Source organism: Epinephelus moara, chromosome 13 (assembly GCF_006386435.1).
Source record: "Epinephelus moara isolate mb chromosome 13, YSFRI_EMoa_1.0, whole genome shotgun sequence".
Lineage (NCBI taxonomy): Eukaryota > Metazoa > Chordata > Actinopteri > Perciformes > Serranidae > Epinephelus > Epinephelus moara.
The window spans coordinates 16,131,178-16,151,976 of record NC_065518.1 but is presented as its reverse complement, the minus strand read 5'-3'; the positions used below and the strand labels follow the sequence as shown (position 1 = coordinate 16,151,976).

Sequence of the window (20,799 nt, the reverse complement as noted above, 5' to 3'; positions counted from 1 at the left end):
CCATCACTTGTCTTTTTTCCTAGTTTTTCATGAAGCTTGAGCATACTTGCAGGAAACTGATCACCTAAACACAGTAAAACCTGAAAAGCCAAATGCGCAAAGTGTCAGGTGTGAAATGAACTCACAGTCTGACACAAATAAACACACACTCTCCTTACAACCTCACACATCTTGCCAGTCTGTTAGAAAATATAAGAGTACAACATTTGTCACCAGAAGCCATTATAAAGCCTAAATGTTGCACTGTTGTAATCAAACCCTGCTATATTAACACACCAACTGCCCACTTTTAGTCAATTACCCAAACACTGATAATATGTCACATTCGTAACAGCCCATTTTGGATGACAGCAGCATCAAGAATTCACATCTGCAGCGTCTGCATTTCCCTAAAGACAGCTCCCAGCAACTTCCACCGAGAGGCTTCCGGATAAACTGAGCAGCAGTAGCTTTCTTTACGGCCAGTTGTGTCTTCACTCCTCCAACAGCTGTGACTGGTTACACATTAGCATACCTGCTAGCTGCAGTTAGCCATAGCTGCAGGGTTTGGGATTTGATTTCCTTAATTGTGTGTTCTACTTGTGAAATGCATTGAGGGAACATGACACAGCAGACAGTCTGATTCCCTGATGTGATTACAGGGGGGTTAGCTAATTGATATGTGGCAGCAGGGTTCTGTTGTTACAAAAAATAAATATATTTTTTGTCACATCCTGATTTATTTCCTGCTAATTTTACAGTGCTAAGTCAAATTGATTTGCATCATGAATGGAGGGAAATTAAGCCCAAAGCTCTGACAATCGATTACACAAAAGTTGGGACGCTCTGTATAACAAATTTGCAGATACTTTTCAGCCTACTGGTATATTCAGTCGAACAAAGATAACAGATTTAATGTTAAACAAAGATCATCGTTATTGTTTTTCCTAAATAAACATTCTTATTTTGATGTCTGCAACACGTATTTACATTTTATACAGTGTCCAAACTCTTTCGGAATCAGGATTGTAAGTCTTTTTGTTATGTTCAGCCTGTTCTCTTAGTTATTTGTTCGTCCATTGTATTAAACATTACTTAATCTAACTGGTTTGTCAACATGTTCCTGAGCAAAATATGACCAAAATGTTACTAAAACCAAAAAAAATTTGCCCTAACCCAATTATTTTTATGTAAGCTTAACTGCACACCCATCACAAAAGACATCCACAGATAAATGTCAGAGCAGTTTCCTAGTTTTCTGACAAATTAGGAGCAAAGTTGGAAAAAAAAAAAGACTTTCCGTTTTTGCAGGATATCACAGAAATGTGCACTTCTCATCTGCTATCTCAGACACCAGATTAAATTTGGAGATGACATTATCCAGTAGCATGTTGACTTAACTTATTACCCTGGATTCCAGCTGCTTCAGTATCAGGGCCAATTTAAACAGTGGCAGCTGTTAATGACCATCTAACATCCATGTCATCCGCTGGCCACAAAAGCAGTGAAGTGCACAGCACGCAGATTAAATCGTCCACCACCTGTAATTTTCCCCAGAGGGAGGCAGATGTTTCGTATCTTGTCTGGTTTTGTAGCGGCGCACCACAGATATGTTTTGTTGAGGTGGCAGAGGAGTGCTCCGTTGGATTCTGTATGCATCATAGCGTACAGTTCTCTCTTCCCACCTCTCCTGACTTCTATATTTCCCTCGCTGTCCCTCTTTTCTAAAATAGAAGTGGTGAAAAATGGACCTACTCACTCCAAGTTTAGCACCACTCGGTACTTTTGGTTAGCCTCAGCGGCCCACTGATTCACTTTGAAATGTTCCAATTAAAATAAAGGGCTAATTGTTAGTTTGCTCAACAATTTCTCCGTACTTGTGCCTTCTTCTGTCTCATCAGACAGAAAAATCCTCTCTTTCACGTCCGTAGGCCGTCACAGCTAAAATTATACGTCGTGCGTCTCAATGTATGTGCTGTGTATGTTTATCCTCTTACTAGAGTTGTCATTAGGAAGCATGCAGTGCATGTGAGGTCTTGCATGATAACAGGGTTAGTTGCTGTGCTGTGTGTGCGTGTCGTGCACTCTATATAGACCATGCCTGTGTGCACTCTTCTGTGATTGCGCTTGAACGCTGCAGCAAAGCGGGCAGACATCTCCAGCAGCAGCCACCAAACAGCTCCTGAAGGGGCGGTCAGGCAGCAGCTGTTTGTTTATTTAGATCTAACTTGTAATTACGTCTGCGACAGACTGCACCACGTAGAAAAGACATATTTGGCTCCACTCACCAGCCAATCGTCAAAGGGCGCTCGCTGTCCCTCTTGATTACAGTTGTGCGCTGTAGCCGTGCCATCCAAACGGCTCCGCGAGAAATGAGCCACCAGGATCTCATTTAAGAAGCAATTGTAAGTGACTCAACTGTTCTGGATGTGTTGGTATGCGTAAACATTTCACATGACAGAAGAAGACTTTTATTTCTCACCGTTAAATGGGTGTCTGCTAAGTTTGTGGGCTGTAGCTAAGCACACAGGAGGAAGTGTGATTGTGGGCCAGGTTGGCATATGATGCTGTTTTTGTGCTTGAATTTGTTTAAAATGGCAGAACAGTCCGGTGATGTGACAACACTTTGTCCAGGTCGGGGAGGATTTCTGCTTATGATACAAACTGTATGTAAATGTCCCTCTACAAGCGCCGATGCTCGCTGTGTTCCCTCATTTGGCATTCATAAGCAGTTGTGACGACCTCATCAGTTCGATGGCGCTGACTCCGAGATGGAGACAAGACAAAACCACAGACCTCAAAATGAGGTGAGCAGGAAGACAGAGACTCAACTTCACAGGAAGCGTGCAAACTGAACCAAATTCTCCCTCTCTCTCTACCCCGTCTCTCTTTTCTTCCCTCCCCTTTCTTCCCTCGCTAGTTTAAAGTTGTCCTGGCTTTTATTTTGAGAAATATTAATTTGGTAGAAGAGTGGTGTCGTATCTGAAACACAACACAAAGAAAGAAAAAAGGGAGAGAGGGAGAGTGGGAAAAAGGGGGGAAAGAGGGGAGGAGAAAAAAAGAGGCGCAATGCGTGCACATTTCTCTCGCTTGACGTTTTGCTGAAGTTTGTACGCCACTTGAGCCCGCCGTTTCCCTCGCTAATGATACCAGCGGAGCCTCTCTGGGGAATGGCGTCCGTCGTGCGCCTGGCTTTCACATTTCCAGCACCAGGTATTTTGGGATACGCAAGCGGGGACTATGAGGCACATCATTCCAAGAGCTCATCGGGCTCTTTCTCTCTCCCTCTCTCTTGCTTCCTCCCTCCTCTCCAATCGGCTTCACTCCTCTCCTCTTTCTTGTTGTTGTTGTACTTCTGCATACGCAGACATTCTCTGTCTCACTCTAGTTCTCTCTTTCTTTCTTCCTACCTCCCGTCCTCTCTCTCTCTTACTTTTTGATTTGGTAAGGATGATTTCAAGTGTGGAGGGGGAAAAAAAATGCGTGCACAGGAGAGGGAAAAAATCTTTTTATTAACTTATTCATTGTATGTGAAATCAAGAGGCTTTTTCCTTTCTCCCCTCCGCTCCCTCACCCCCTTCCTCTTGGTTAAGGCAAATGAATGTTTAAAGAGGTAATTTACTGGGCCCTGGCAGGATCCACATTGTGTATTACACAAACAGGCGGCAACAAAAGGAAATTCTAATCTAGACAGTAACACGACTGCACAGAGGATCCTCGGCGGGGGGTCCAGATGAATTATACAACAATCTGTGTTCTCCCTCGTTTAATTTAAAGGTCTGTTTTCAAGGCTATCGCCAGCTCTCACTTCAGAGGAGAGACTTGGCCCATTGAGGTCAAGCCCATATTGACAAATATCAAGAGGCAAGAAAGGAGCGCCCAAAACGCAGATATGAATAAGTAAAGGCAAACAGATAAGCAAACATAAAGCAATAAAGGAGAGGGGAGGCATTCAGACAGGCATACACACAACATCTTATTGGCCATGAAACATGGGGGCCCAGATGAGGTTTTCCAAGGAACTGAAAGAAACATGAAAACTGAGCATGTGAAGGCATTTCTTTTTAAATGGGAAATAATCGTTTGTTTGATGGCGCTGCGTGGCTGTCAGGGTCTCTCGGTTTTCACACAGATATACAGTAAAGCAGGCGTCATTACTTACACTCTGCCGCGCTCGTAGGCCTGTTGGACCTTGCCCTTGAGGTTTTCTTAGCAGAGGTAGAGAAAGAGATTGCATGCATACATTTCGTCGAGATGTCGCTTCTAAAAATGGTCCGAGGCATTTCATGAATTTTAGTTTGTTACATAATAGCTATGTGATTGTGCCAGGTACCTCGTGGTGCTTTTATTTTTAACTTCCACTGATGCATTTTCAAATAACTCTGAGTGATGTCTGACTAAGTCTTTGAACTAAAATATTCTTAGAAGAACAGCCCCCTGCTGGACACATTTTTCCTCTCTCTTTTCTCCTCTTTACTCGTCTCCTTTTCTCCACGGTTTTTAAAAGAGAGTCAGGTGGTGACAGAATTGCCCAGCCACCCTGCGCCACCCGTTGTCGCCACTGATTTTCTTCATAGTTCACGGGAGCCACACACTGCAGCCTCTCCCCCCCTGCCCACCTCCCAGTCCATCATACCTCACACAATCAACAGGTCACAGCCCCCTAACCCCTCCCTGTGGCTCGCCACCGGCCTGCCTCTGACAGGATGAGTTTGACCTCTGACCCCTTGAGGAGACAGCTCAATCCGCTTTTTATGGCACCAGTCTTAGCAGAGAAAGAGCGAGCATAGCCATACCACATGGCTCTGGGGAGAAAAAGACATTGGCTGCCTCTTTGGAGTTTCATTGTAACCTTCCTCAATCTCATAGCTACTATGTTAGAGTCTGATTTAATAGCGTGACACTGCAAATCACTTTCATCCTCTCATATTACTCACCGTCTTTATTGTCTCAAATCGTAATCAGTGATCTTTAAGAATCAGACGCTCCTGTTTGCTTTTATTGTGCTCGCCCATACCTCGAAAGTCACAACCCGACGCTAAAGAATATGATTTGATTGAGGAGGTATTTTAAAAAACACGAGAACTCTGATGCAAATTTGGCCCCTCGTTCACAGCAGAACCGCCAGTGATGTTTGCTCCCCTAAGTCCTCTGAGCTCCACCGCTGATTTAACCTCCAGGGATGAGCAGCCAGTGATCACGCTCAGAGGAAGTTAGCGGCCTCCACTCTCCAGAGGCCGGCACTTCCTCTTGATTTCGCCTGTTCTGTCGAAAAAGAAAAGGAAGGTAAAGATAAAAAAAACACCCCTGCTATGCTGTGTGTGTGGGCTTCACACAACTGTAAAACTGCGTCATCAGCACAAAGATGAAACTCTGAGTGTGTGTGTCTGTGCGCGAGTGCGTGTGTGTGCATGTGTGTATTTTAGACAAGGTGCCTGCCCTGGAGCTAGATAATGTGAACAGAAGCAGATGGGGAAACTTAAACGCACACCCACTAGGGTATAGCAGAGCTGGCACAAAGTAAGAAGAGGTCTTAGAACATCTCCCAGCTCTAGTGGATGCCAGCACTCTCGCTAGCACTGAGACTGGATGACAAAGAGAGTGAAAAAGAGAGCGAGAAAGAGAGTGAGTAAGAGAGAAAGAGAGAATCTGTTGTGTGTGTGTGTCTGTGTGTGTGTGTGTGTGTGTGCCTGTGTGTGTTTTGTACAGTGCCTCTACTTTTTGTTCTTTTTGCATATTTATTCTTTTATGAAACTGTCGGCCCTCTGTCCTTCTGTTTTGTGTCTCTGTTGTGCTGAGCATGTCTGAGTTTAAGAAACACCACCCTGTGCAGTCCACATAAAAACACTGTATTTTCTGTTATTTGTTTAAAATTTTAAAAAATGCAACGCTCCAAAAGAGAAGCAAATGTTAGAGCGGTGAACTTGGATGCTGACTGTTACACAATGAATTTGAATTTAATTAAAGGCCATTATCATCTACTGTATTTATCACAGGAAGCAAAAGCACAGACTTTTACATGACTTTACAGCACATTATTATTATCCTCAATTACTAATACACATGGTAAACCCCAGATAAGTGACACTATTTCAAACAGTCCATCATGCGCCACACATTGGGCCTTGCTGGAACTCACCATCTAACCCTTCCATACAGATCTAATAAAGAATAAATGTGTCAATGAGGAAATGCATTTAAAAGGAAACACGCAGTCCTGATTGTATTTGGGTTTATGCACTTTGCAGATTATCAGTAGTGTAAGGTTTCATCACTCCAGCCTCCACAAGGGTTCACTGAAGCTTCATTGTGCAGCTGAAAACGGCAGTACACTGCTAAGAGCAGTATTTTGATGTGGTATTTGGGATGTTATAAAAAAAATCAATGACTTTTTCATATTTTCTAAAGACATAAAACAGAGAAAACCTGACTTCTAATGAAGATTTAGCCATTACTGGATAGTGTAACTCATTTAGATGTGATAGGAAGAGTGATGGAGGCGACGTTTAATTTATGAAAAAGAACTGTTTTACTGTACATTTACTCAACTCCTGATCATTGTGTTGTGTAACTGATCTTCTGTCTTATATTATTCCTGTATATTTCTCTTGTGTAGTTTAAATTTTTAGCACTACTTATTTTGTATATATTTTATATTTCTACTGTATATTCTTATGCCCAGATACTGTTTCAATAAAGTACTATCTATCCATCCATCCATCCATCCATCCATCCACGAAATGAATGAAATTAAATGAAATTTGATGATGTTGCTCTGGATATCTGTGTTGAGGGCAGTTTTGGGGGTCATTAAACCAACAGAATTAAAACCACTGACAGGTGAAGTGAGTAATTTTGATTATTTTGTAATAATAATTTATTGTTCTGCTGGGAAACCTTTTGATTCTGGCATCCATGTGGATACCACCTGACATGTTCCACCCACTCAAAAACCTTTGCAGACCAAGTACTTCAACTCCTGGCAACAGTACTCCCCAATGGCATTGGCCCCCCAGCAGGATAATGCACCATGCCAATAGGCCTAAATAAAACAATTCAAGAGACTGGCATTTCTAACACCACAATATAATGACAGATTAAAAAGAAAAACAACATGTTTAAATGTCATATGAACAGAATCTAACGGGCCAGACACATTCAAACATACTCACTTCAGATGGCCAATCACCAAACTTTGGTGTTACAGCAGACTAGTCTACCTAATTTGATGTGTTTGTCACTAAAACAGCGGTTACATCTCATGAGAGAAAGATCCTTAGATTGTTTGTCAGACAACCTGTTCCTCCTCAGGGTCAGCACAGACTGCCCAGGCTGAAGAGCCTCTCCATGTTTGTGCTGGATGGCGATGCTGTTGTTGCTCATTTTTTTCGCCCATTACGCAGATAATTGAAGAAGTATGTTACACAGGTTACAAATGTTTGATTGGTAACTGTAATGTGATTACTGAATTTAGAACAGTACTGTGTAACATTACTGCGTTACTGACAAAAATGTGATTACAGTAACGTGTTACTTTATAATGGTTACAGCCAGCACAGGTTGTGGGGATGCTCAACTCACTGTCATTAATCATTAGAAATGAAATAAAATGGAAAAACACATGGGAAAATAGAGTACACTGTCATTTGGGATTGGGTCATTAAGTCAAATTAGTGTCTTGACACAAACCTGACGTGTTAAGGGAGCAGTTATGATGAGCACAAAGGTTTTTATTTGTCCAGGTTTAACATGTTGTTAAATAAGCTGCTTTCTGTGGGGTTGTTTTTTTTTATGTTTGTATGTCTGTCTCAAAATTGTAATGCCAATGGTTTCAATTTAAGTCTCCAAATGGCTGGTAAAGGTGTCCCGCAAGGGTCATCATTGGGCCCACTGCTTTTCACTTTGAACATAAATTATATTCATTTACAATTCAACACTGTAATGCCAATTTTTATTCTTTTGACACCATCATGTATGCCACCAACTCAACTGCAAACCAGGCCTTCTCCAGATTACAGTATGCTTTTGATGACCTCAAGATCTCCTTGTCTAATTTAAAGATTAAATACAGACAAAATGCATGCATTTCACAAGAAGGCAAACTATGGATGTTCCCAGTCCTATTCATGCTATAAATGGAGATCTAACTGATATAGTACAGCATAGTAAATACATAGAATTGGATTCTTGTAGTGAAACAGAGCTTTGAAAACAGAGAAACTATAATACAACCCACCACGCTGTCTCCATTGGATTAGGGAGATATCCTGTATACTCATGCTGTTGTCATCATTCTTAAACCACTGGACGCTGTCTACCACAGTGCCATGCGATTAATTACACAAGATAGCTATTGCACTCACCACTGTGACTTATATGAAAAGGTTTGATGGTCATCAGCATACCTGGGACGTTCAATTTCAGCTTTGAGGTTTAATAACAAAAAGAGAAGCACTCTGTAAAGCTTTACCGGTCACAAACAGTCTTGCCATATAAAAGGCCTTGCTGTTTAAGATGCAGAGTAGTTGAGTTCAGCTTGAAGATATTCATTCCTCTGAGATACTTTACTATATACCTCTGTTGTACTATGTATAATACACCTTGTGATTGTTTCAATTGGTGAATTTGTGTAATGGTAATCTGTTGGTAATTTGTTCTCAGGTCTCTCTTGCAAAACAGATCTTGATCTCAATGAGATTTCCTGAATAAATACACTTTAACTAACCGACTGACTGACTATCTCTGCCCATTTAGCAATCATGCAAGACACACTTGTCCCAGCCCTTAGTCATGGTTCACATTTTGCAAAGCGTTCAAGTCACTTGGGACCAATCCGTTAGACCCATAAATCAGCTCTGGTTCTCCACACGAGCAGGCCGGGGGTAAAAAGGGGGCCAATGATTCCTCCCACAATGAGATGCACATGTTGCTGCCTGGTGGGTGGGTGCTGCAGAGTTCAGAGGGGGTGTGTAGGTTAATAATGAGGTGAACTTGATCTTCTCCAGTCCCAGAGAAGACCAGTCGCCCCCCCAGAGGGGAGGAGACCATTATCTCAACAATGTAAGGAGAGGAAAGTGATGAGGGAGAGAGTGATGTTTTTTTCTGAGCTGCTGGGTCAGATAATGGTCGTGAGATTACAGATAAATGGATTATAATAACAACATTAATAACAGTCGTATGTAACACTCAGAAGATGGAAAAAAAACAGGGTAACCCAGGCTAACAGCTGGTGTTTGAAATGTTGCAGTGATTGCTCTCGGCAGATCAAATGTAAGCAATTTTAATACAGATATTTAAAGAAATGTTTGGTTAAATAAAGTCTCCTCTGTGATGTCATGCTAGCCGCTGACCTCTCTGTTGTCTGCTGGGATTCCCAGCGGCATCTTTCTGCCCTGATCAGCGTAGTTCAATTATAGGCCAACGGGCAAAGGTGATCCTAGTGCTGAGTTGCTTTTGGGAAAGCAGGCACAGATCTCCTCAGGCACATTGCTCCTAAGCTTCATGGTCCTTAGACTTTTAGCACACTTGACCTTCAGTCTAGACTTTGGAACGACCAAAAGGGTCTCAGACCGAGGTCTTATATTCAAACATAAGAAGCCACTCTGCTTCTTTCAAATCAAATATTTATTCTTTCAAGAAACACACAAGTTATCTCTATATTACATATCTGGTTTGAGGCAAATCAACCACTGTTATCCAGTTTATGAACGGATTCCTTAACACACATGTAGAGAGTACTTTATCCCCAAATGTGTCCACTGAAGTCACCAGTTTCATGATAACTAATTCCACTAAAATGTAGGTATTTAGAGATTGGAGCGTCCAGTAGCAGCTGAGACTAACAGGATTCTGAATGGCCTTTTTTTTTTGAGTGCAGTTAAAATACTTTATGTTTAGAAGTGTATGAAAATGTGCCAGCGGCTAAGTAGCTGTTAGTAATAGATAAAAAAAAAGTTAGGACTAAATGTATTAAGGAGCTCTTTGGTGAATTTAGCCAGGATAACATCTCGTGGTCAGTTAGAGGATCTTATATGAGATACAGTATATTCCAGAGCCAAAGGCGCATTGAGTTCAAAACAGCCCAACAGCTGAATGCTCTGAAGTTACTGATAGCAGGGCAGCGGGAGAGAGAGCAGGCACCATATAGGCTATTTGGGAAAAAAAAAAAAGATAAAACCCAAAAGTCTTCTTTAGCAAGGTTTAGAGGTTCAGTGTGTAGGATTTAGGGGGACATATTGGCAGAAAATGAATATATTATATACCTTAGAATGAGTTGTTTGTGTGCACATGTACAGAGTGGGTCCTCCACAGAGTCCGTCTGCTGCCTTGCCATGTTTCTACAGTAGCCTAGAATGGACAAGCCAAACACTGGCTCTACATAGTGCCATTCGTGTTTCACGTAGGCCACCACAGTTAGCAGCCCCTCTGTGACGAACCAAACAACATTAGGGTATAAGAATAGATGACAGGCTTTCATTTAACGTACATATTGCTACTCTAGTTAGGAAGCTTAAAGTGAAGATAGGCTTTTATTTTAGAAATAAATCTTTAAAAAAAACGTGTGGAAGCTACTTTTCTGTCTGTGATTGATTACGGTGACATATTGTACATGCACACAACGTCCTCCATTTTACATAGCCTTGATTCAGTGTACCATGCATCTCTACGTTTTATTACAAATGCAAAGTCCCTCGCTCATCACTGTGTTCTTTGTGATTTGGTGGGTTGACCATTCGCAGACATGGACATGGAACCAGCTTCAAAAAGATCTAGAATTAGAAACACGTACATCCACTGATGAATTTAAGGGCATCATAAAGAATGTAATGACAGAGAAATGTGTTCGTTCTTCTTGAGAGGCCACTATGTTTGAATAGTTGTTTTATTGGGTTTTATTTTTGTATTATATGTTGTATTTGTTGCATTTTAAATGTGCTCTGATTGGCTGCTACCTCAGCCAGGGCTCTCTTGTACAAGAGGTTTTCAATCTCAATGGGACTTCCTGGTTAAATAAATACATCAGAAAAACGCTGATTTTTAAAATGAAATGCACACAAGAGGGCTGAATTGCTTCTTCTTTTAATTAAGTCTTCACTTGAAATTTTACGAACAACATGTTTTGCCCATGGCTTCATCAGGTTTGTTGTATGATACAATGCACAGGTACTTTTAACAAGGCTGTTGCTGCATTGACTCTAATCAGCAGCAGGGTGATCATGTGCTGAGTAGACTCTGTATATGGTTCTGTACACATGACCACCACCCGAGAACACCCCATATCGCCTGCATGTTTACGATATGAATTAATCATTAAATGATATATTTTGGGCGGGGCAACACAATGGTTTGAGTTGAAGGTGTGAGAAAGAATAGTATCAGTAACATTGTTAACACTGTGCTACATTACAGAGAAATACAAAACCGTACTAATGAACCTTCATTAATATAGGCCTATATTTTATCTACAAGTGCACGTCACACACTGAGCGAGCCGCCTGTTAATGACGCTGTGGGCTAATGGGCATGTAGCTACTTCCATGTTTCAGATGATACGTCATGTTTGTAGTCGACCAATGAAGATGAGTTTACATATCACCTTGGGTTCGTCCTTCACCTTCTCAAAATGATCCCACACTTTGGATTTCCTGCCCGACATGTTATTAACTAGCCTGTGGAATAACCACAGGTACCAGCCCTGGAAATTAACCTGACTCCTCTCTGACTGCTGAGTGTGGCCACTTCCTGTGTCTGTCCTTTCAAATTAAATTCCCACATGGTCCAGTCATGTAGGTTTTAATTTATTTTGACAAGGTGCAGCTTCTAATGGAGTTTCAGGTTTTGTTTTGTTTTCTGCAACTAAGCAACCGATGAAATCTTGCCGACGACTGACCTTTCTGGTTGACTAACGTTTGACCGACTATTAGGGGGCAGCCCTAGGGGGAAGTATCTTGCCTTTTCTTTTCCTCACTCAGATGCAATCACTTGACGTCAGCAAAAACATGCAGATCATCAATTACAACAAAAAAGTGCTTAAATCTAGTGTCTCATTGAGGCCATGTGGTTCCATTGAGTTCAAAGTGAACATCCAATATGCTTCGTTTTGTAACAATTTTTGGACCAGGTTTCCAACCAAACAGCATCAGAAAAACACAGATTTTTAAAATGAAACTGCTTTATTCAGTTTTTTCTGATTTAAATCAGCAGCTCCATTTCTTCTGGAGAGGAAGAGACCTCTGCGGATAATTCAGCTCCTGGTAAAACCCTCCTGAACCAGAAAAAAGATGAGCATGCATAAGCAGGTGCTGGGCCAGCGGACCTTCTGTGACAAGCCGAACTGCAGAGAAGCATTGATTTGTAACATGAAACTGCTTTAAGTGTTTGTACTGGTTTTAATCACCTTGTCGATTTTTTCTGGGGAGGAGGAGACCTCTGCACATAATTCAGCTCCCAGTAAAGACCTCCTGAACAATGAACACTGAAAAAATCATAACCAGGAGTTCACGCTTGGCACATGGGAGAAGTTTCAGCTGGTTGTAATCTGCAATCCTCACCACTAGATGCCTTTAAAATTGCATCATCAGAGGGAATTAAAGTGTGCATTTCACAGCGACATAAGAATTTTATTTGGACAAAAACTTGGAAATTAGCAGAAAATAAATCGCTCAGCATTGTATTAGCAATGTTTAACTCACATTAAACAGGTTGTAAATCGTACTCATGGATAAAAAAGCAGCAGTGATGCATCTTAATGCCCTTCAGGTAAAATCTAGAGTTTGCAGATGCCTCTCTGTCTCTAGAAGCCACACACACATACACGCACGCACACTAACACATATAAACACACATCCCACCCCCTTGCAAGAATGCTCAAGTTTGATTGATGAGGAAATAGATGGCAAATTGCAGTGTCCATCCTGATGGATGACATCATTTGGCTCAATGTGCTGATCACGTATGCCAAACCAGAGCCTTGCCCCCTCCCTTCCTCCACTCCCCTTTTGCTTACAATTGATCAGTGGGAGTTTCGTACACCAGCCTCCTTTGAATTTAATGCATGAGGAGGGAGAGCAGTTGACGCGGCTCTTTGCTGCCTGTCCTGGTCCCTCGGCCCCCTCCCTCCTTTCCACTCCCCCATCCATCTTTATCTAGAGGGGCCAAGCCATGACAGATCCAGTAGCTCTCTGTTTGTTTACCCTCATGTGCAGACAATCACTCAGTGTTAAATGGTCCTTCTGCTTTTAGATGGATTATTGTTTACACAAGTTCAATTATAGGGGGTGTCTGAATGCAGACTTATTGAAGAGGAGACTAAGAAAGATGGGCAGTGATTGTCAGCCCTTGATATTTTCTGTCAGTGTTTGTTCTCATCATCAAACTACAGCAAACATTGTCAAGCCTTTCATTTCTCGCCACCCTGTTTGCCAAGGAATTTTGTAAAAGCCTGTTCAAACAATGAGTGTCAACATGAGAGGCAAATATTCAAATTGATTTATAAAAGCCTTGACTTTTTCCACAAGATGATGAGATAAACCTTATAATGTGTAAATAAATCTGGAGAAGACCTCTGACTAGGCGTAGAGGGGTTGTCACATCCGTTGGCACAGAAGAGCTATGCATATTCCTCAATCAAAATTCCTACACGTGTAAAACAGCTTTGCCAGGCCTTGTTCTCCCAGAGGCTTATTTTGTGGAAGCCATCCAAGCGCCACCTCGTATTCAAATGGGCTGACAGGTGAAGAAGAGTTGGAGGAGGCGGGGGGTTGGAGATGTCTTGATTGATGGGCCAATGGCGCGCGGTGGCGGCTGAGTTTATGAGCCAGAGCAAATCTGAATATTGAAAACGCGGCCATCGTGTCACACTCGCCATATTAAGAATTATTTGACAATGCATTATGTTGGAGATCTGTCACGCAAAAAAGATGAGCATGCCCTCCCCTGTGGCTGAAATTACAACCTGCGGTGCAGTGAGGAGTAGCTCCCCGCCCCACTTTGTGAATTCTCTGCGGACGGCTTTGACACGGGGGCCCATTGACAGGGGCCCTCCTCACTTAGTCAGAGTTAGTGACTGCCAAAATAAATGATAGAAAACATCAGTATGCATGGATTCAACTGTCATCTTGTATCTCCAATTTGTACTGTATGTTGACCATAACCTTAACTTTGCATTCTGTCCTCCATGAATATGACATTTTAACTTGAGCTTGTAGGCCTACACTCAAGGTCTCCCTCCATTTAAAAATGTGTTTTCTTATGTTTATGGCTCCTAAGATGTCTGACGTCAACTATACTGACATGTATCTGTGCAAATTTTGTTACTAGAGAGATGTTTTTATTCCCCTACTGAATGGGGCGATGTCTGGGCACTTCCCTAAAATCTGAGACTCAAATTTACGCTGGGTAAGCTGACTTAAGTGCATCACTTATATGAAAGGCAATTGTTTTCTAAATGGAAAATGCATATTGACAGCGTAGCAGACTTTGAAATAACACCAGCAGAGAAAGCTGAAACCTTCACTGCAAAGCAGACTTCTTAGTACAGAGATTGGAGTTAGCATTAGCATAGCGAAAGTCTTGAAAGCAGTCATGCAAAAGAACTGGTTCCCAACTGGTCAAGCAATAGGGTCCAGATTTCTTCTTCATTATTATTCCAAGGTCCACACACTTTCATACATTTGGTGTCATGCTTGCCTTTGGCCATGTTGTTGAGCTAGTTTGCTGTCTCTGTCAAGTATTTGTCCATTGGTCACTCACTCTACATCAGGAAACAGCACTTTAAATTAAAATCTCTGTGCCGGAAATTCACTGTACTTAAGAATAAAAAGTGTTTTTTACAAACTTGACATGTTTGCAAGTCACTTGCGGTCCATTCAGAATGGACCCAAGACCCTCTTTTGGACCACGACCCACCACTTGGGAATCACTGCGCTAGAGTGTGCCGTTTTTGGATGAAAACCAGACCCTGGAAATTCCTTCCACTATCTACCAAAACCCTCATGGCAGCAGATATTATTGTATGTTTCACAACCACCAACGCTGCGTCAGCCAGTTAGCCTACAAGCTAGCAAGCTAACACACAATATAAACAAATAAAAGATGCTAACTACATTTACCATTGTGATTAGAGTATGGATACCTAAGCCCAATGGGACTGACGGGTGTGGTCGGGGTCCAAACAAATATTTATGAATGATGCTCAGGTTTGGTCTAAAAATGATAGACCTCCTAAGTGTGTTTGGCTACTTCCTGTTTAGAGCTGGGGTTTGTTATATACGTGACAACACATGAATGCAACACATGGCTATTTCAGAAGGCAAATATTTATGTAAGTTAACTAGCTATAAATGAAGAACGTCTAACAAAATTTGTCACCTAATGTTGCCCGGAGCTTGATGTTCTTGCTTGGGACATTCTGACCTTTCCAGCTAGCAGCAGCAGCAAACGAAACTTAAGCGTTGCTGGAGGACCAATCAAAGAGGAGGACAGCACTAAAGCCATCCACAGTGGATGCTATCAGTTTCCTCCACAATGACTCAAAATAAACCACAATGATTGGACTAAAGAATTTTAACAGCATTTAAAGTTCAAGAAAAGTTCATTGAGATGAAGACTTGATATAGGCCTATGCTAATAGCAAGACTGAAATATTATTATTTATATATGCTGATGACACTGCGTAATGTGTGAGTAGTGTGTGACGAGTGTGTTAAAACAATCTATATAACACAATGACTTTTGATGGACATTTATAAGGTGCTACGTGTGTAATCACGCTATACAGGCAACCTGTAACCATGGTAACAACAATAACGGGACAGGGACACACTCAGTGCTTTAACTGCATCAGACTTGGGTCAAGTTTCGGACATAAAAAACAGAATGTTTTCGGTTTCGGTCAGGCTCGGGTACTATTCTCTTGTGCTTGGGAAAAATGCATCCTGAGCTGCGCTGATTTGTATAAGCAAAGTTTCTCTGCTTCCCTTCATTGGTTCCTGTACAGCAGGGTCGGTCTTTTTCTCACTGTTATAATCATTAAAAAGCAAAAGCAGCATGTGTATACATTCAGTAGGCTATATCTTCAGTAGCTAGCTAGCTAACCCTACACTTTTCAGGGTTTGATTTTGGTTTTGGAACAGGGAAGAAACGTATATCTTTTTCCAACCTCTCCAGGTAATGAGTATCATTAATACACGACGTGCCCCAGGCACAACATTTAGCTCCAAATCCACAAAACCAGCCTGAAAATGAAGGAAATCTGAAACGACTGCATTAGAGTCAATGGAGCACAGCTGTGTTGTTGTCAGACCCTGGTCTGAGCCGGCTTGATGCTACGTTATGATTGGGCAGTCTGCCTCTGGGGGTGGGACTTAGCAAAGGGACAAGTTTGGAGCACAACAGACTCGTCATCTGAATCTGGGTCTGACTGAGGTTCAAACATGTAGGCTATGGCTGAATCTCTCCAATGTTTCCTCCAACATAGGGCGGAGCGGAGGCCAGATCCAGAGTCTCTCAGTGAGGGAGAAAGACCAGATCTGCATTATGTGGAAAACCATGTTAAATAAAATATTTGTATTAGTATCATTTTTTTACTTTTAAACATGTCTGGAGGGGACTTTAAAGGCAAAAAATAAAAAGTTCATCCTTAGATGCTACAAATTAAACCCATGTGACAGCGGAAAAACTGTTGTGTAATCTGTTTCTAAGAAGAAGCCTTGGTGGCATGTCAATTCCAGCTGATGTTTTTAAAGAGCTCACAGCTCTCTCCCGTCCAGCGCTTTGCTGTTCCATGGAAATGATTTGGCTTATAAACATGCCACCCCGGGTCCATCCCCGGGCTATTTTACGCCGCAAACGACATGGTGCTAACAAATGGCTTCCACCTGGGCCTACTGGATCAGGATCATCGTTCTTGGCTCTCCGCTGCGGCTAATCTTAGCTCCCTGAGCAGCACATGACCATTTTTCTGACCATAAAGGACGCTTCATCTGGTTACAAGAGTCCTGGCGAGGCCGCTGTAATGTGACTGATATACAAGTGATCTTTGACTGTGTGCAAAGCTTGTGTACGTGCGTGTGGATATCTCATTACAAGGTGTCAACCTGTTTCGTATTTGGACATTTTAATGAGAGAAATGAACCCCGAGGCTGTTTCTGTGTTCTTTGTTCACTAGACGCACACATGAAAAAAAAAAAAATCTCCCGAGCTTCATCAGACTTCAGCTTGGGTTGTTTTTTGTAGTGTGTAGCTTGTTGTGGTGCACGGACTGAACATGACAATCAAGAGCGTGCTGTAATGACTTCAAGGTGTTAATCTGACATTCATTTAGATGTGAGCCGTGTTCCTCCAAATGGTGGAGGAAACAAATCATTGGCCCTTTAATAATAATCAATGCCTGATCCCCCACCCACCACCACCCACCCCCCTTCTTTCCCCGCGCATCATCTGGTGCGCTGTTTGTGTGTGTACGTGTATATGGTATGGTGTGTGGTGTTTCTAGGTGTACTCTGTGAGCCATGTTTTTTCCTCTGGGGGTCTCTTTGGCTGACCCCCCGACCCCTCTTTCTCTGAGGACAGCCAGCTAAGAACCAAGCAACATATCAAAGAGTGGGGGGGCACAGCCAGGCCACTGGGTTTCTGGCAAAATCATCTCAATAAATAAATATCACAAGACACCGCTGGAGGGAAAAGCTTTGATGTGGGGGGGTTGAGCCCCATTCTCTCTTTTCTCTCTCACTCTTTCTCAACTTTAATACAGGCGCTTCTCCTCTAGTGTCTTCACTCACCGCCAAACCCTCACCACTTGCTCTGACAAAATGGCTCATGTGTGCTCCTCTATACACATCTCAGCAGCGCCAAACGTTCAGGGGCTTGTAGTTTTCCTCTCAGAGGAGGTGAGAGTTGGAGAAGCACAGTTTTGTTATCAATAGATCCAGGGCGCTGGATTGGTTGTGAGTAGCTGGCGCCAAGCGAGTTAGGAAAAAAAAAGCCTTTATTTTCTTCCACAATGTCGAGATGCTCAGGAGAAAAACAAGTGCTCGCACTTTGAAAAGATATTTACCAATGTCTGTTTCAGTTCAGTTTTAATTGTTTCCACAAGGTAAGATAAGAAAGGATTATTGTGTAAAAGCACCCTGTCAATCATCCTTTTGATTTTTTATATTACTAGCTAAACAATGCTGCATGTCAGGGCCCAACTGTGAGTAAATGAGAAGTAATGGAAATTATACAGCCCTGTCTTGATATCCACAAAGCTCCTCCACAACAAAATAGTTGTTTTTCTCCGTCTCATTTTCCACAAAAGCCTCATCAACATTCAGTCTCACTCTAATTATGTCATCATCCATATAAATTGAGAGTAATCTGCTCTTATATTTAACAAGGCAGTCAGGAGGTCTGTCACTGGGGAACATTTTCAGCCCTGAAAAAGATAATAGTTGAAGAAAATGTCCTGATGTAAGTGTCCCAAATTTGTTCAAGAGAATTGCAACACTTTTGCCGGCTGTTGCCTCAGTCTGTCACTACACTGAGATGCCTTGTTTTTTTTTTTTATCGGGTGACCCTTAGGGATGAATCACAATGTCTACTTTATGGAGGAATAAATAACACACACTGGACAGTGTAAGCTATTATGTTTTCCCTTTGCAGAATTGCCTCATGCCTGTGTCTGCAAACACTGAACTTGAGCAGCGAGCGTTGAAAATAGCTGACTACTCTAAAACATATCTGGATGCACTTTCCAGCAAAAGATGTGAGGAACCTCTGTAATGTCAAACGCCGTCTACAGTGGATGGCCGAAGCTGACAGCAACTTGTCAGGTTGTTTTGTGTGATCTAAAATGAGTGTGCAACAGCAAAACACTTGGTTTAAAGGGTTCTCCCACTTATATTTCTGTAAGGATCATTTGTCTGAAACAAAACTACAGTGAATTACCTACATCCTGCCACTATGTAAGTGGGGCCATACCTGCAGTGGTCAAAACATGCTGGCTCTTTTAATGACTTAGCCACAACAATAAAGGATTTTCTATATTTTTTCGGAGTGCCTGGATTGCCTTCCTGTCGATCCTGTTGTTTCCCGTTCTCCACGAGCACCCGACACAAGATTTTGAACTACATTTGTACATACAGAGCAACCAGTCATCTCTCTTTTCTAAGTTAGCCACATCATTTAGCCGTTGAAAAAGAAATGACGTAGATCACAATGAGAACTAAAAAATCTTTGTCTTTCATCCAATTTGAATATATGACTTTAAATATATTTAGAAGGGGATACACAGGGCAGTAAATCCATATAATCATCTCTATGAAATTGTATGGTGTGGCCATTTTATGAAATCCTGTTGTCCAAATAAATGTTCACAACTTTGTTTGCTAATTGGAACAATTTCTGTGGCACTAATGTGATTATTTCATGGTTGATTTTGCATACATTTACCTTATCAATACTGGAAAAATATTCTTACTAATGTCGTGATATTGATAATTAAACACCCAGCCATTGTTTAAAAATTCTGATACCCAAAAAAAATAGATATTTCTTCTACAAATTGTAGTTTTCTGTCAAACCACATTTTTACTCGGATTAAATAGACATTATTTTTGTAGGATAAATTAAATTCCTTTAAAGCCATCAGGTTGGTCTTCACTATAACCTTCCCGCCGCCACACACAGCCCTCACATCACTGTCTCCTGTCACTGAGAAACCCCGGTCTAATGGTGCAACATGAATAAAAGACAGCATGATAACATGACAACGTGATAAAAGCGGGTGGAGGAGGTGAGAGTGGATTGCCTGGAGGGTGAAATGTTGGTACATTTAGCTCAGCAATTGGTCAATAACGCTTTCCTCTCTCACTATTGAGAGGCAACTGAGTGGAATGTGGATTTGAGTGTGTGTGTGCTCTAATACGCCGAGCAGTATGGGGGTTAAACTGCGTGTCTCTGGGGAGCATGTTATTGACTGTTGACCAGCCCAAATTAATTTTCAACAAGCCTCTTCAGGGGAACAATGGAGATGGATTATTGTTGCAAAGGGAGGGCCTCATGTGCTTTACTCCAAGGTTCACTTAGTGGATGACTGGCCTCTTAATATGCCTCCACCTCCGCTGAACCGCCGCTTGTATTATCAATTGTCGTCTGTTACAGTTTGTGTTGCGATTGTGAGCCATGCACATCCACTTTAGAGTTTAACATGGAGGTATGTTGACACAAAATAGCTTTTGTTATTCCTTTCCACCCAAATTCTTTTTCCGATGACGCTGAGTGCAGTCATTATTTCCAAAGTCTCGTCCTCATATGGATTTAAATGTGCCTGTGTAGTTGATGTGCCTCAGCCGAGGGAGTCAAGCAGCTGAGTTAAACAAGAGGCCTCATTGTTAATTTGAGCATCCTGGCTTATTAGTTTGGTTTTGATCTATCGGAGGCGGCTGGGTGTCATCCCATCGCTTGTTTTCCCTCTCCCACTTTGAATGGTACAAGTGACAAAAGGCCTCCCACACACAGTAGCTGGCGCAGTGTGATCACTGCACGCTGAGACACAGGGAGGTGTCAGCACTAATCTCCTTTAAAATGGCTCTCTTGTCTTACATCCGATGCTCACAGCATATCCTCAACACTGTAATTGTGTCTACTCGATGAGACTTGCCGTCCCACTTTTACACCACTTTTGTTTCATACAGTGAGTGCGCGCCACTGAAGTTATGATACATTGCACTTGACTGAGGAGTCGAAAATCAGTGAAATGTTTTTACCTGCTATTCTCAGCCACATCAGTGTGTCTTGTGCTTTCTAATCTCCCATCACTAAAAGAGGTAATAAGAAGTA

The 20,799-nt window shown here is 42.0% G+C and overlaps 1 protein-coding gene across 1 annotated transcript in view; it reads right to left on the bottom strand.

Moving 5' to 3' along the window:
* Positions 1-17,054, bottom strand: part of LOC126400085 (neurogenic differentiation factor 2-like) — a 130,834-nt gene extending 113,780 nt beyond the window's left edge. The window contains exon 1 of the mRNA XM_050060543.1: positions 17,045-17,054. The gene's annotated coding sequence lies outside the window, so the exon portion shown is untranslated. The remainder of the gene's footprint in view (positions 1-17,044) is intronic.
* Between the last annotated feature and the right edge of the window lie 3,745 nt (positions 17,055-20,799).